This window comes from Osmia bicornis, chromosome 2, assembly GCF_907164935.1.
Source record: "Osmia bicornis bicornis chromosome 2, iOsmBic2.1, whole genome shotgun sequence".
Taxonomy (NCBI): Eukaryota; Metazoa; Arthropoda; class Insecta; order Hymenoptera; family Megachilidae; genus Osmia; species Osmia bicornis.
In genome coordinates, this window is record NC_060217.1 from 624,485 (window position 1) to 642,189 (window position 17,705).

The 17,705-nt window shown below is 41.1% G+C and overlaps 1 long non-coding RNA gene across 1 annotated transcript; it reads left to right on the forward strand.

Annotated features, from left to right (window-relative positions):
- The first annotated feature begins 2,656 nt into the window (after positions 1 to 2,656).
- On the forward strand, positions 2,657 to 4,392 carry LOC114881251. Its single transcript, XR_003790239.2, has 6 exons — positions 2,657 to 2,824; positions 3,167 to 3,400; positions 3,498 to 3,669; positions 3,787 to 3,966; positions 4,084 to 4,195; positions 4,275 to 4,392. It is a non-coding gene; the product is annotated as an uncharacterized LOC114881251 (long non-coding RNA).
- The last annotated feature ends 13,313 nt before the right edge of the window (positions 4,393 to 17,705 follow it).

A 17,705-nucleotide genomic window follows, 5' to 3' on the forward strand; every position in this document is an offset into this window, starting at 1 on the left:
TAAAGCCTACTGTTGCGCGTGGATTTCAGGTGTCTAGGGATTTTTGGATGTTTGCTACGTGAGTAAGATGCCCGTGGAGCGCTAAAGCACTCTGCTCGCGGCGCGGGTTTTAATAAAGTACACTTTATTTTTAAGGAAGAATAATAGTTTGTATTTCTTTATTTTTTGAGACTTTATCTTTTCACGAAATGGATCTAGACGGGTTGAAGCTTTGAATCGTTCTGAGCTTGGCGGTGAAGATCCTCGATCGAAGTTGGCTGCCATCTCCTCCTCACTGGATCCTGAATCCTCCCTCAAGATCATCCCTGGTCCAATGGTGGAGGGGCCCATCCCTGTCCGGAGGCGGTCCCTCTCCCTGGCTTCGGTCCACCCTTAGGCGAGCGGAAGATGGTGGTGCTCCGCCAAGACTCGAGAACGATTCTGTGCACACGTGCTAAGAGAAAGCGTGGGATCCAGAGACAACGGAAAATAACAAAAGGTCTCGCGCTAGCGAGCCAAGGCAACCCTTAAGAGAATTTACGACCCTCTGTAAATAAACAGGATGTCGAAGAGTCTTCGACAGTTTCAAGAACCAACATGATTTTCGTTACGAGTAACGAATCAGATACGGCCCGCAATAAATTAGCTCTTTAGAAATTTCAAGTGTGACAGTCTTATTTCTCCGGATTTCCAACTCTCTCCCAGCACGATCACCCGTGTTGAAAGTTTTACAGTATCTTATCTCTTGTTTGTATATTCCTTTGAATTTTGGCTCCTAATTTATGAGCATTGATATAACATAATGCAGACATGCTGCAGTCATACTCTTATGGCATCGTCGCCATATTACATTTCATTCAGCGCTAGTGATTACAAGCTTGCGGCTAAATTCACATGATATCACACACATACATACAAGCGAGGTTCGCAACACCTCCCCCCTTATCAAAAAGATGTTTCCAATGGGAACAACTTTCCTTAAGGGGGTAGACACAGTACGTGACGTCACCGATTCGGGACGTCGGTATTACAGTAGTTTTTTCGTTGGGCCTGGTGGAGCCACTTGCGTGTTTTGTTACGAACTTGAAAGGTTTAATTCTCAGCTAGCGTGCGCTCAACACGATCTAGGAAGGCAACAGCGCCTCAAGTATTCTTACAAACACATTCAAACGCTCATCTCGCCAGAGGCATCGCCACGATACGCCTGAAGAACGAAAGCGAAACATTGGCGCGCGTTTAGAGTGAGATGTATGGTGATCATGCTATCCTTCTTTCAACCCAAATGATAGAATTGTCCCGCTCCGATAAATAGTGACTGACCAAACGCGTGGATTTTATATAGCGCACCGTAGCACTCCTCGCTGCTGAAAAATATATGCCTCCTCCGAAGGAACGGGCAATCTGAGAATTATTTTTAGAAGAAGTTATTAACTTTTTAAATAAATGTTTTTAATTAATAAAAGTATACAGGATACGTCATGGTATGATAATGTATATTTTTCTGTGATTTCATTTTCTTCGTGAATGCAACGATGCACTCAAAAAATGCAAATCCACTTTTTATTTAAATGGATTGCATTTTTTTTACTTGTGTCAACTCCTTGAAATATTCTGCATAAAAAAGTACTATGGTACTATTAGAACTAATAAATGGAGGGACCTCGCGTCTATACAGTAAAAGTTGAATATGTGCAACAATTCATATATGTATTCAGCCGAGGTGTCGAATCTCGGATTATATGCGATGGCCAGCCAAGCGTGAACGTAGAGAGGGACAGACAGTGGAGGAGAGAGCGAGAGGTCCAATGATCAAAGGAAAGAGCCGAAACATATCGGTGTGACTAATACTAATTCAATTATAAAACTTTTTTATTTTTGACTTTTTTTAACCGAAATTTTTCCTAGCGCATTAGTGAAATTTCTCTGATTAAAATGATACCAAACACGATATAGTTTGAATGAGGCGAGGTTTGTTATGGGGCGCTGTGAAAAATCCAGGCGGACGGCAGTCAAATCTTAGAGAAAAGGGACAATCTCAACATGCAGAATGAGAGAAGGACAGCATGACTGTAGTGCGTCTCACTCAGGGTTCGTGCGTTGTTGCCTTTTTCGCTTGCCTTCGCAGCACAGTTCGAGTGACGTAATCAAGCTGACGCTTGATTCTGGCTACGATTCCAGATCGGCAGCCTTTCTACTTAGACGCCACCTTATAACTACTAGCTGAACTAAATTTGTCACGTAACTTGCTCTGTAGTATCCAGATAATGGCGGAACTCGTCTTTGGGAATGCTTTTACGGGAATACACTTTTCGTCCTTATATAAGAAGATTTTGATCTAAATAAGGGTTCATTCGAAAGAGGAAGGTTCAATGCAGCGCGGTCTGGTCACGGTTTGAGTCACAGAACTGTTTTAGTGATCTAAAAAATACTTGGAATCTGCGAATGTATTTTGTCGATTTTTCCTCTACTTTGGACACTCATATTATTAGATATTAACACAATTTTGTCGAACCATGACCAGACCGCGCTGCATTGGACCTTCCTCTTTCGAATGAGCCCTCACCCAGCCCCAAATCTTCTCATATAAGAACGAAAAGTGTATTCCCGTAAACCCCTTTTTAGGCCCATTTTTGCCGGTAATGTCACCTCGCTGCATTACCCGTGTCTACCCCCTTAAAGTGTTTACGCTAGCCTGAATTACATTATTCGTACGGAAACTTCACGTTGCCACACCCTTCCATACAAGTGATTTTTCAGTGAAGCATTTCTAACGTCGCATTAACCATATAATAATAATAATACGTTGTAGATATAAGTTCTCAGAATACATAACTTAAACTCTAAAGTAAGAATAGATAATAATTTTCTTTATGTTTGTTTTTTTTTCTCTTAATTCTACCAAAAATATAATATACTTAACGCACGCATTTTCTTAAGGAGAATCTAGTCTTATACAAGCTAACTTAAGTTTATTGGTGTGTACTATTTTAAATTTATTTATTCCTATTTCTATTTCGACATTTAAATCGTTACATATTCTAGTGACCTTGAATGGTCCTGGCTAGGTGCAATCAAATTTCGAGGTTCTGGGTTCTTTAAGTAGATAAACATTGTCACCTACAACGAATCTGCGAGGGTTTGTATTTTTATCATATAATAGTTTGCTCTTTTGTTTTGCCCTCTCCAGGTTTACTGCTGCTGTAGATTGAGTTTTTGTAATTCTGGAGAATAAGTCGTCCAAATAACCTATGAAAGTACGTGGTGGTTCCTGCCTAGAAAATTCAGATGGAATGGTGGCTTTCACACCAAACACCAGTTCGTGTGAGGTGAACCCAGTGGCTTCATGTACTGAGGTATTATAGGAGAATATGCCAAATCTAATCCACTCGTCCCAATAATTCTTGTTGCAAAAATGTTTCAGGTAATCTATGAAAACACGATGTGCCCGTTCTAATGAGCCTAATGACTGCGGATGGAACGCAGTGGAGGTTATTTTTTGTATTTTTAATATTTTGCAGAAATTATTCATGATTCTGCTCACGAAATTCGTTCCCTGGTCTGTATGAATGGCGCGAGGACAACCAAACCGGCTGATGAACTGTTCGGCAAGGGCTATTGCTACAGATGTGGAATCAATATTAGAAAGTGGAATGGCATCTGAGTATTTTGTAAGGTTGTCCTGGATAGTAAGTAAGTAGCGGTTTTGGTTTTCTGTCACAGGTAGTGGACCAACAATGTCCATTTGTACCTTTTCGAAAGCCTGTTTTGGGGTGTCTGTGATTTTCATAGGTTGTCTTGTTTTTGCAGAGAGCATTTTATACCTTTGGCAACTGGGGCAAGTACGTGTAAAATTAGCGATTTCCTTGGTCATGTTTGGCCAAAAGAAATCTGCTCTAATTCTTTCATAAAGTTTATGGGCACCTTGGTGACCACCTACGGCAGACTCATGGTACTCTTTTATAATGAGAGGCCTATTTGTTAGAGATGGTAATATAATTTCTCCAGTGCAAACTGTAATGGTGTACTCGGGATTATTTAATTTCTGCTTTAAATGATATTCAAGAAAATTCCAACTAATTGGTTCAATACTATTATTATGTTTAGAGATGCTGATATCTTTTATATCTAAAGAATCCATGAGATGTTTAAGGGAGCTTAAAGAAGATTCAAGGTGAACAGGATCTACTTGTTCATTCGAGGATGCTTTTACCAAAAGGTAAAAACACGAAACCTTTCATCTGTGAAAACTAACGTTTCCCCAACATTAAGATTATACTGTTTTATTCTTTCTACAGAGAATTTTCCGTGAGTTACAAGGTCTCTACTTGTTTGTGACGTGATTTCAAAGTCTGTGGAGAAGAAATGGATAAAATTATCCTTACGCATATGAAAATGGTCCTTTGTATAGAGGATGGTGAGTTGCTGGTATTGGTGAAGATGTATCTGTCAACAAAACTGTTATGTCATTTCGTCCGTGTAAGTCACTGTCTACTGAACAACAATTCCTATAAAGTCGTGTCTCATTCATATCGGGCGTCCCCGATGATTCACCCCCAATGATACCGCTTTGCAAAAATCTGGGCTCCTCAGCCTCCATCCTGATACCAACAACAGGTCCCGGGCTGGAGGTTCGAAGCGGGGTGCTGTGGTATAGCCTATCCGATATCAACGAACCCACCAGAGCCCGGGCACCCCAATCATAACAAGCCCCTTCCGTATTATAACCAGCGTGACTCAGGTGGGAGATCCGAAGCGGGGTACTATTATATAGCCTATCCGATTCCAACGGATTCACCCGGTTCTGAGCACCCTTTACCACATGGACGACATTCCGACCAACTCCCGAGCGGGGTGCTTTTGTATCGCCTATCCGATTCTCGATAAGAGTACCTGCAGGTGCCGAACCACGTAACGGAGTCCTTTCTTTATCCAACCAATCCTTCCTAAATCCACTAGCGGCATCAAAAGGGGTTTCATTCTTTCTGGACACTTCTGTCTCTAAGGAGAGCGACATTTCCCCTTCGTCTGCTGTTAAATATGCGTCGCTGTCAACAGAACTAATGTCAGAATCGTTAATTTCCATAACAGTCCCAATTTGTCCATGTGTAAGGAAAACGGCGGCTATTAATTTTTCGTTATTTCCTGATGCATCATCTAAGTCTGTATTCTCAACCTTTCCAGAGTTTATGGGAGGCAAATCGTTGGCGCCTACGACATCCTCCCGCAACCCCCAAAAAGGAGAGGCGTCTGTATCGTCTGTTTCAATTTAATTTGATAAGAGAGCGTTATTCGGACAAGAGGACATTTGCTGCATTTGAGAAAGGTTTAGAGGATTGCGGAACAACGCATCGGCGTTCAGCGAAATCTACCTTACAAACGTTCGCGTTTCCGATAAGAGGCTGCAAAGATAGAGACAATCTTGACCCTTCGACCGTTACTGATTCTAATCTATGTGCAATGTCGATAACAGCTTCAAGATCTGGTATTTCTTGACTATTTTTATTTTTAAGCATTACTCTTAACATTCCGTTCCGAAGGCCATTAATAAATGTAGCTATAACCGTATTATTCAATAAATCAACAACACCGCTTAACTGTTCAGAATTGTACGTGTCCTTTGCTACTTCTATTCCGGTATTTAATATTTTACTTACTCGCGATCCGAAAACCTTTACCGAATCATTAGTTCCCTGTTTCAATCCCGTAAATTCCTCGTTGATACTATGCATGTTAAACGAACGCACGTATGCCCTTTTAAGTAATCCAATTAACTGATCTAATGTACTTGGTTCCCGGCGATTTGAAAGTACTAATTTTGCATGCCCCCCGATTTTACCACGAATTAAAAACAGAAGACCGGCTCTATCCTCAGGTTTTATTTTGGAACTAATCAGTTGACACTCCTTAATAAATTCAGTCAGAGAGGTGGATTTGCCATCAAACTGAGGTATCAAATCCTTCACTAGAGAGAGACGAAGATATGACTCTGGAAGCATACTAGATGACTCTATAGAGGTTGAAGTATTTTTAGAAACAGCAGCAGCAACCGTAGTCGAGGACAAAGGTACATCAATTTCTGTGCTATTAAAGGGGATAGAAATATTATCCGTCATAACTGTATCAATCCCCTGGGATAACTGTTGAGTTGGGACTAATCCTAATTCTTTCGATTGCAGATCGGTAGAAGATGCCCCGGAAGATGAAGAAGATTCTGCATTTGATGAATTTATGTTTAATTCCTCTACCAAAAATGTATTTTCCCGCAGGCCGATTTTGCGACTCCTTTTGGCGCGCATGTACTTTAACTTATACGGCGGCATTTTATCAAATTATTTCTAACGGTAATTATAAAAATAATACTCTATAGTCCAATTACTTATAAGCTAGACTTACAGTTTGGTAAGGCGATCGGCTAACGCTTCGCAATAAATCACGTTTAGGTTTCACTTAACGAGTTTTCTATTTTCAAACACCAAATTCCGTCCGTCGGTAATCCGTTATCTCGGTTGGGCTTGAATCACGGGGAGATCCTCTGGTTCTGCGATTTGATGATGATCTCTGTTTCCAAGTCGAGGAGAGGTCCAATGATGATGTGAACAAGGTGCATGTGATTCCGGTGGATGGCTTGCACGGCAGCCGAAATCACCTGTCTCCGGTATTCACCCTACGCTCTTGAGGAAACCGTGCCAAAACTCAAGAGGGAGAAGTTGCACTAATGTTAACAATGTTCACTTATATTATAAAAGCTCAATGAAGCAGTCCGTAAAACGTTCAGTTATTTATTTAACACACGCCCGCGAGCCGGCAAAGTTATTAAAGCGTACACAAGTCTAACACAATCACTTTGTTTTGTTTTGCGTTATTTGCAGTTACTACACTGAATACACCTTTTTAAAATTATGCCGTTTTGAATTTATCACTTTTAAAAGTTTATCCCTTTTTGAATTATTCCCTTTTAAACATCCCACCGCTGTCACCAATTTGTTGCGCGTGGATTTCAGGTGTCTAGGGATTTTTGGATGTTTGCTACGTGGGTAAGGTGCCCGTGGAGCGCTAAAGCACTCTGCTCGCGGCGCGGGTTTTAATAAAGTACACTTTATTTTTAAGGAAGAATAATAGTTTGTATTTCTTTATTTTTTGAGACTTTATCTTTTCACGAAATGTATCTAGACGGGTTGAAGCTTTGAATCGTTCTGAGCTTGGCGGTGAAGATCCTCGATCGAAATTGGCTGCCATCCCCTCCTCGCTGGATCCTGAATCCTCCCTCAGGATCATCCCTGGTCCAATGGTGGAGGGGCCCATCCCTGTCCGGAGGCGGTCCCTCTCCCTGGCTTCGGTCCACCCTTGGGCGAGCGGAAGATGGTGGTGCTCCGCCAAGACTCGAGAACGATTCTGTGCACACGTGCTAAGAGAAAGCGTGGGATCCAGAGAAAACGGAAAATAAAAAGGTCTCGCGCTAGCGAGCCAAGACAACCCTTAAGAGAATTTACGACCCTCTGTAAATAAGCACGATGTCGAAGAGACTTCGACAGTTTCAAGAACCAACATGATTTTCGTTACGAGTAACGAATTAGATACGGCCCGCAATAAATTAGTTCCTTAGAAATTTCAGGTGTGACAGTCTTATTTCTCCGGATTTCCAACTCTCTCCCAGCACGATTACCCGTGTTAAAAGTTTTACAATGTCTTATCTATTGTTTGTTTATTCCTTTGAATTTTGGCTCCTAATTTATGGGCATTGATATAACATAATGCAGACATGCTACAGTCATACTCTTATGGCATCGCCGCCATATTACATTTCACTCAGCGCTTGTGATTACAAGCTTGCGGCTAAATTCACACGATATCACACACATACATACAAGCGAGGTTCGCAACATTATGTAGGAATAAGTGATTCCTTAGGAGTTAGGATTCCTACTTTATCAATTGATGGAAAACAAGCTCACCACCGTTTTTCATATAGGATTTTATTAATTGTCAATTATTATAAATTTGTAATTACGGTGTATGTTTAACTGGTCCTAATGCACTTGACACAGCTTAGAACGCTCAACAACGCATTTCAATTCTCTGATGAGAACACCCACGCACGGAATACAAAGTTTCTCAAACACAAAGCTACCGCTTCAAACGTTCCCACGAGAATGGAAAAACTTCCCTCCGGAACGGGAAAACAACGCTTTTCCCGGAAGTAGATGTCGCGGTAAATTTATCGGAAGTGTACGTTTCGGCGAGACGGTCGACCATCAGCAGAGGTCGCCACAATTATACTCCAGGTGGCGCCATCTCTATTTAACGTTATGTACTATAGATACCAAACAGACCTAGTTATCCATAGATCTTTATTTACGATATTTATTATTAAAATCAGGGAGTTCCGCAGTTATATGTCACCCTCTAGTTAAAATAAAGCCATGAAACGAAGTTTTGGCGGCAGGCCTCGCCATAAATGTTGGGAAAATGAACATTTTCTACCAATACAAGAGGAAGGGAAAACAGTTGTGTGTCATGTCCGGCAAATTTTGCAAATTTGTCCACCTCACGTTCCCTTATTAAGCCTTCGGGTTGTAGCGGTCTCCTCATGTAAGGGGCGTGAGGGAAACAAATTACTTCTACATTATTTCAATTTTGAAACTATCGTCGTACTCAACTGCGTAATAACAGAATTTGAGATGGACAAAAACTCGGTTTCGACCGAGGTGAGCTATCGTAAACAGCGTTCGCTGCGCAGTTAGCCAGTGCTTCGCATTATAGGGGTCTCCTCAGGTTAACTGCGCAAAAGCGTAAAGATCAATTTATCTTTTAGATTTTCAATCGATACTGTCCTCTTTTTCACGCGGGGGTTGAGTGTTGGAATGAAAGTATGAAATAGCATGAAATTCAAATATTCGAATGAGTGCAAAGGGCGAGGAATGAGAACCCTCACCAGCGAACGTTAGCAACATTCGAGAACTGTTTAGAGACGAAGGGTCACACAGGGTAATAAAAGTCATTATATCGAATTCCAAGAATTACCTGAAACTAAGGCCCAACGGTACGATTTTGAACAGAAAGAACGTTCTCGAACAAAGTTCGCTGCGAATACAGGAATGAATATTCGAATATCGAACAATTGAATACTGCTGAAATTATCAGTTAAATCATCGTATGCTATTAGGATTTTTAACGAACAACTTGCGCTACCACCGCAATTCGTATTGTTGATCAATTTCTTTGCGAACAAAATAATTATGGATAGAGCCGATTGTTAAACAGAAACTCTTTGATTGCTAATCCGTTAATTACATATAATAGTTTGATATTCATACTTCATGTTCAGATTTAACTCATTAAATTATTAATTATATCATTCTTATAGAATATTCTGGAAAACGTACGGCGTAAAATCGCCGAAAACCGTTAAATAGAGATGGAACATTAAGAGAGAGAGAAAGCATGATCTAGAGGATTTCGTCTGGCACGCGCCCTTAACCAATAGCGACGCACGTGACGCTACCGTCACATTCTATGATTTGTTGGAATGTCCCCACGCAGGACATCGTCCTCGCGACGGGCCCTTCCGGCCAGGATCGCGACTAATTCTGATTACTCTTCGTCGAACAATCGAGTAAGTCGTGACGGGAGCCCGTGCGTCTAGAGATAGAGTTGTAATTGTACTTCACGTGATTTAGCTGCGCGGCAAATCCTACCCGTAGGCAGAGTGTCGCGAGGGTGAAATTCGGAATACATTGCAAAGACTCAGTGACGCACACGTTAAGCTTTCATACTATTAAAATTCTATCTTTTCTCTTTCTTTTAATCCGTTTGATCGCGTATTTTTCGTATTAACTTCATTCGCGTTTAATTGTTCTATTTTCTGAAAACTTGTAATCGTCTTGTGTATCGTCTAGTTAAATTCATATTCGCAATAAAAGGGCAATCGGGTGCGCGACAAGTGCTAGTGCGACACAATCCTCTCAACTCTCTTGGTGTTCCAGATTAACCAGCGATTATTCAGCGAATCTACCAACGATTTTCAAAGCGATTTATATCGTATATCTTATACTGCATTTAACGGTAAGCCTGTTCTGTACTAATTTGTCGAGCACGGCATTGTGATAATTTTCAACAAAGCAAAACGGGCGATCTATTAAGACTTCGGGTTATGAGAGTTTCTCCATTTTAGATCGTCTCGATTTTCACGTTTAGGTACCGATTTATAAATAATACGCCAAATTAATTTTCCGAATTCTGATTTATCGCGATTTTGTGTGTGTGTGTGACGATTGTTCGACTACGATATTTTATCAGGAGCGACCTGTAAAGCCCTTTCGGGGGTTGTGAGAGCCTCTCCATTCAGCTCACGGATAGATACCGCTAATTTTTCCATCTTCCTATTATATTTGGTCGAGCGAGTCGTCTAGCACTAAGATTTCAACAAAAATCCGTTCAAAATTATATTTGAAAGTCCAACTGTAAATCAAAGGAAAAACACCTTTCTGATCAAACCACGTTATCAATAGGTTAAGCATCTTTACCCTTGTAAACCAGTATTGTTCTAATTTGAATTCATTTAATAGTAACTATCAGTATTACCAGTATTAAATTCAATAGTCATTTTCAGTTTTGTATTACTTTTAATAGTTCGAATTATATTATTTTCTTGCACACTAAACAGTATTAACATTTCTTTCAATTACCATTCTCATATCAATCTACGTTTCAAAATCCACGTACGCCAACACAACGTTTCAAGGAGGGACCCGTACGGGACCCAGAACACTGACGAACCCAACGGAAATAATTACTATCTAAATTTCCGTCTTTTAAATTGTTCTGATCGTAGAGGACGTTAACGCGTCATACGCGGTCAGGACTGGTGGCAGCGAGACCTTTCTCATCGCACTTTCAATCCTAATCAATCAGATTAACACTTGTTATTCCTTTTACGTTGCGCGCTCGCCTCGCGCGTCGCGCAACGTAAAGCCGGGTATCCACCGGTATCAAACGCCCGTATCGTATCACCGTTCCGAACCCTTTTGAATAGGCAGACGTTGCCTCGTTGCATGCAACTGCGTGCTGCGGCTCGGACAACATTTCTTCGTTTCTTTATAGAAACGGTCAGGCAATAGGACTGGGCCACTACAGGCGAGGAGTTTCGTTTTGCTGCGTGTCGTTCCAAAGGAACGGAGGCAACGGACCCATCCGAAAAATTTGTCGATTCTTTGCCGTTGCATCGAAGGAAAGGTTCACGCGTTTGCACTTGACATAGCATTTCGTGCCATCACTTGGGTTTCAATGTATTTGAAATCTTGCGTTATTATTGGATTCATTTCAAAAGCGATGAAATTATTTATGAATTTAATCTAATTTAATTTAGACAGATTTTATTGTCTAAATATATTTAAACAGATCAATTATCTTCGGTGCTACGCTGTACATAAAAGAGCAATGTTAATAATCACCTGTGTGATTATTGAAAAAGGACAATGTTAATTTTCCAGAGATTTTTCCGTTACCGAGTATCGAAAGTTTGCCTATTGGTCTGTGATACGGAGGCGAAGGAACGGGCCGATCCGAAAATTGTTGGTTTTTTTGTCGTTCAAAGGATTGGTTCGGAAACCACTTGAAACGTAAAAACAACATACCCAGGCGAAGGCCCGTAATGCTATGTCAAGTGGAAACATGACACTTGAGGCACGAGATAATATGATTTGGAATTGGATATATCAGTGAGATAATACTAATGCAACGACTGAACTTTGTTATTTTTCATTTTTTTCTTAGAAAACTGTTACCAAGATATTTGTGACGTTTTTCTGATTAAAATGATACCAAACACGATATGGTTTGGAGAATTACAATAAAGAAACAGCATGCAGCAAATCGAAACTTCTCGCCTATAGGAGTTTCTTTCAAGAAACGAAGAACTATTGTCCGAGCCGTAGTACGCCGTTGCATGCAACGTGGCAACGCCTGCCTATTCAAAAGGATTCGGAACGGTGATACGATACGGGCGTTTGATACTGGTGGATACCCGGCTTTACAGTGTATTGTTGTTTTTGCGAACATGTCATGATTCAAAATTAATAATAATAATAATAATAATAATAATAATAAAACATATTTCATATTTTCTCTTATTATTAACAAATTTCATTATATCTAAATATAATCTAAGTATATTTTATTTAACATACTGTCAGTAAATATTCTCAAAAAATCATTTTTCCAATAATGAACAACGATTACTTACGCAAGTATTTTTATTAGTAGAGGAGTTCATTTTTTGTGGACTATATTCTGTATTCTGTAACATAAATACATCTTTTTAGATAAATTAAGGCTATCCTGTGATTATTTCTTTATTTTTCAATTATATATTTTTAAAACAATCGAACTTACCAGTCACTTTAACTTGAATTTAACCGCAAATGGCGCAAATTTGGTAAACACAGATGTTTGGTTATGGTTTGGTTAAGTTGATCATAGTGTAACGTCCCGAAATTATTCACGAGCACGCTACTGCGCCGACGCGTAGGGAGAGCGGTTCCCTAAGAGAAGGCGACTCGTATTCTTTATATTTATATTGTGACCCTTTCGTGGGTTCACTCTATACAGAGGGGGTGTCGCAAAATACAATTTATCGTTGGGCGCCAGCCACGTAACGTGGCAATCGAAATCAGAAGAAAAGAGAGAAAGGGGTATTGGGGAAATTCACAGTAGCGGGGGGTCTCGGGCACTTACGTCCGTACACTTTCGCGGGGGAGTGCGCGAGGAGGAAATAGCTTGGGGTGGGAAGGTACAGGGTCAGGATGGGTTCTCGCGGAGGTCTCTACGTTACGCGTAGTTCACAAGAAAAAAAGGGGGTTGACAAAAAAGGGGGTCGAAACAAGAAGGGGTACGTTGCCAATCTCAAACAATACCGAGATACAATTAATATTGAAAGGGGCTCACCCAACACACCTCACACGATCACACTCCTCACTCAAACGCTCCGCAAAACTCACTTTCTCAAAACTTTCTAAATATTCTTTATGACGATCTCTCAAAACTCTCTAATGGTAGCCTAGGGCTCAATGATCGTCGCGCTCGCAGCGGCGACGACGAGACCGTCGCGGGATATTTTGGGGGGGGGGGGATGGGGTTTTGGAAGGGGGCCTTTTTCGGCACGGGACTGATCGATTATCGATCTTCGATACACCGGTGATCGGGGTCGATGGGGCTGACGGACTTCCTGCTGTGACGGGTGGGCTGAGGTCTTCGGGCTCGGCGACAGATGGCTCTGGGTGGACGTTTTCGTCAATTTGGGCCGCTTCATCATCATTTCTGGAAACTCCACGTTGCTCCTTATTTGCTGGAGGGGTGGATCTGTCGTCGGCCTCGAAGCTCCTGTTGAGGGTGGTCCTCGTTGTGTCAGTCCGTCGCCTCCATCTGTCCGACACCGGTGGGTGGGAGGAAAAGGGGTGAGGTGAGGGAAGGGTTATGGGTTAGTGTTAGGTGGGCGTGTGGGTGGGGGAAGCGCAGCGATTGTAACGGGGGGGCATGGGTGTCACCACGTTACAATATATATATATTATATATATTAAAGGAAGGGATTATAGGTTCGGGTGGCACGCGGTAAAGGAGTAAAATCCAACGTTAATTCCTTTCTCAAAATAATAAGTGAATTTATTCAAGAAATTATGTGTTGTTCGTTTATAATATAAAAATAAAAGGTGAGTAATATAAAAAGATAATATTGAATGTAATTAAATATCGTAGTTAAATTATGAATTTAAATAATGAATTGAAGTAATTAAATATCGAATTGAATTAAGGGGTTAGACACGGGTAATGCAGCGAGGTGACATTACCGGCAAAAATGGGCCTAAAAAGGGGTTTACGGCAATACACTTTTCGTCCTTATATGAGAAGATTTGGGGCTGGGTGAGGGCTCATTCGAAAGAGGAAGGTCCAATGCAGCGCGGTCTGGTCATGGTTCAACGAGATTGTGTCGATATTTAATAATATGAGTGTCTAAAGTAGAGGAAAAATCGACAAAATACATCCGCAGATTCCAAGTATTTTTTAGGTCACTAAAACAGTTCTGTGACTCAAACGGTGACCAGACCGCGCTGCATTGAACCTTCCTCTTTCGAATGAACCCTTATTTAGATCAAAATCTTCTCATATAAGGACGAAAAGTGTATTCCCGTAAAAGCATTCCCAAAGACGAATTCCGCCATTATCTGGATACTACAGAGCAAGTTACGTGACAAATTTAGTTCAGATAGTAGTTATAAGGTGGCGTCTAAGTAGAAAGGCTGCCGATCTGGAATCGTAGCCAGAATCAAGCGTCAGCTTGATTACGTCACTCGAACTGTGCTGCGAAGGCAAGCGAAAAAGGCAACATCGCCCGAACGCTGAGTGAGACGCACTACAGTCATGCTGTCCTTCTCTCATTCTGCATGTTGAGATTGTCCCTTTTCTCTAATTGTAAGATTTGACTGCCGTCCGCCTGGATTTTTCACAGCGCCCCATAACAAACCTCGCCTCATTCAAACTATATCGTGTTTGGTATCATTTTAATCAGAAAAATTTCACCAATGCGCTAGTAAAAATTTCATTTAAAAAAAGTCAAGAATAAAAAAGTTTTATAATTGAATTAGTATTAGTCACACCGATATGTTTCGGCTCTTTCCTTTGATCATTGGACCTCTCGCTCTCTCCTCCACTGTCTGTCCCTTTCTACGTTCACGCTTGGCTGGCCATCGCATATAATCCGAGATTCGACACCTCGGCTGAATACATATATGAATTGTTGCACATATTCAACTTTTACTGTATAGACGCGAGGTCCCTCCATTTATTAGTTCTAATAGTACCATAGTACTTTTTTATGCAGAATATTTCAAGGAGTTGACACAAGTAAAAAAAAATGCAATCATTTAAATAAAAAGTGGATTTGCATTTTTTGAGTGCATCGTTGCATTCACGAAGAAAATGAAATCACAGAAAAATATACATTATCATACCATGACGTATCCTGTATACTTTTATTAATTAAAAAACATTTATTTAAAAAAGTTAATAACTTCTTCTAAAAATAATTCTAAGATTGCCCGTTCCTTCGGAGCAAGCATATATTTTTCAGCAGCGAGGAGTGCTACGGTGTGCTATGTAAAATCCACGCGTTTGGTCAGTCAGAATTTATCGGAGCGTGACAATTCTATCATTTGGGTTGAAAGAAAGATAGCATGATCATCGTACATCTCACTCTAAACGCGCGCCAATGTTTCGCTTTCGTTCTTCAGGCGTATCGTGGCGATGCCTCTGGCGAGATGAGCGTTTGAATGTGTTTGTAAAAATACTTGAGGCGCTGTTGCCTTCCTAGATCGTGTTGCGCGCACGCTAGCTGAGAATTAAACCTTTTAAGTTCGTAACAAAACACGCAAGTGGCTCCACCAGGCCCAACGAAAAAACTACTGTAATACCGACGTCCCGAATCGGTGACGTCACGTACTGTGCCTACCCCCTTAACGAGCGAGCGAAAGCCGAAGCTCCTTGGATGCGGCCTATCAGTACACTGGCTCTAGAGCGACGATACCGTCTTGCAGAGCTCGCTACCAAGCTTAACGAGCGAGCGAAAGCAGAAGCTCCTTGGATGCGGCCTGTTCAGTGACGGCTAAGTTGCCCAGAAACCGATTATAGAACTTGAATTTATAATTTAATATAATTTAATATAATTTAATATAATTTAATATAATTTAATATAATATAAATGATTTGAATGATTTGTCGGGAAATTGGCCAAGATCCGTTCTGACGCTGTAGGAGTTGGCTCGTTCGGCCGCAGTTCGGTTTCTGGGCAACTTAGCCGTCACTGAACAGGCCGCATCCAAGGAGCTTCTGCTTTCGCTCGCTCGTTAAGCTTGGTAGCGAGCTCTGCAAGACGGTATCGTCGCTCTAGAGCCAGTGTACTGATAGGCCGCATCCAAGGAGCTTCGGCTTTCGCTCGCTCGTTAAGGGGGTAGGCACAGCACGTGACGTCACCGATTCGGGACGTCGGTATTACATAGTTTTTTCGTTGGGCCTGGTGGAGCCACTTGCGTGTTTTGTTACGAACTTGAAAGGTTTAATTCTCATCTAGCGTGCGCGCAACACGATCTAGGAAGGCACAGCGCCTCAAGTATTTTTACAAACACATTCAAACGCTCATCTCGCCAGAGGCATCGACACGATACGCCTGAAGAACGAAAGCGAAACATTGGCGCGCGTTTAGAGTGAGATGTACGATGATCATGCTATCTTTCTTTCAACCCAAATGATAGAATTGTCACGCTCCGATAAATTCTGACTGACCAAACGCGTGGATTTTACATAGCACACCGTAGCACTCCTCGCTGCTGAAAAATATATGCTTGCTCCGAAGGAACGGGCAATCTTAGAATTATTTTTAGAAGAAGTTATTAACTTTTTTAAATAAATGTTTTTTAATTAATAAAAGTATACAGGATACGTCATGGTATGATAATGTATATTTTTCTGTGATTTCATTTTCTTCGTGAATGCAACGATGCACTCAAAAAATGCAAATCCACTTTTTATTTAAATGATTGCATTTTTTTTTACTTGTGTCAACTCCTTGAAATATTCTGCATAAAAAAGTACTATGGTACTATTAGAACTAATAAATGGAGGGACCTCGCGTCTATACAGTAAAAGTTGAATATGTGCAACAATTCATATATGTATTCAGCCGAGGTGTCGAATCTCGGATTATATGCGATGGCCAGCCAAGCGTGAACGTAGAAAGGGACAGACAGTGGAGGAGAGAGCGAGAGGTCCAATGATCAAAGGAAAGAGCCGAAACATATCGGTGTGACTAATACTAATTCAATTATAAAACTTTTTTATTTTTGACTTTTTTTAAATGAAATTTTTACTAGCGCATTGGTGAAATTTTTCTGATTAAAATGATACCAAACACGATATAGTTTGAATGAGGCGAGGTTTGTTATGGGGCGCTGTGAAAAATCCAGGCGGACGGCAGTCAAATCTTACAATTAGAGAAAAGGGACAATCTCAACATGCAGAATGAGAGAAGGACAGCATGACTGTAGTGCGTCTCACTCAGCGTTCGGGCGATGTTGCCTTTTTCGCTTGCCTTCGCAGCACAGTTCGAGTGACGTAATCAAGCTGACGCTTGATTCTGGCTACGATTCCAGATCGGCAGCCTTTCTACTTAGACGCCACCTTATAACTACTATCTGAACTAAATTTGTCACGTAACTTGCTCTGTAGTATCCAGATAATGGCGGAACTCGTCTTTGGGAATGCTTTTACGGGAATACACTTTTCGTCCTTATATGAGAAGATTTTGATCTAAATAAGGGTTCATTCGAAAGAGGAAGGTTCAATGCAGCGCGGTCTGGTCACCGTTTGAGTCACAGAACTGTTTTAGTGACCTAAAAAATACTTGGAATCTGCGGATGTATTTTGTCGATTCTTCCTCTACTTTAGACACTCATATTATTAAATATCGACACAATCTCGTTGAACCATGACCAGACCGCCCTGCATTGGACCTTCCTCTTTCGAATGAGCCCTCACCCAGCCCCAAATCTTCTCATATAAGGACGAAAAGTGTATTGCCGTAAACCCCTTTTTAGGCCCATTTTTGCCGGTAATGTCACCTCGCTGCATTACCCGTGTCTACCCCCTTAAGCTTGGGTGCAAACCTGACACGTAAGAGAACC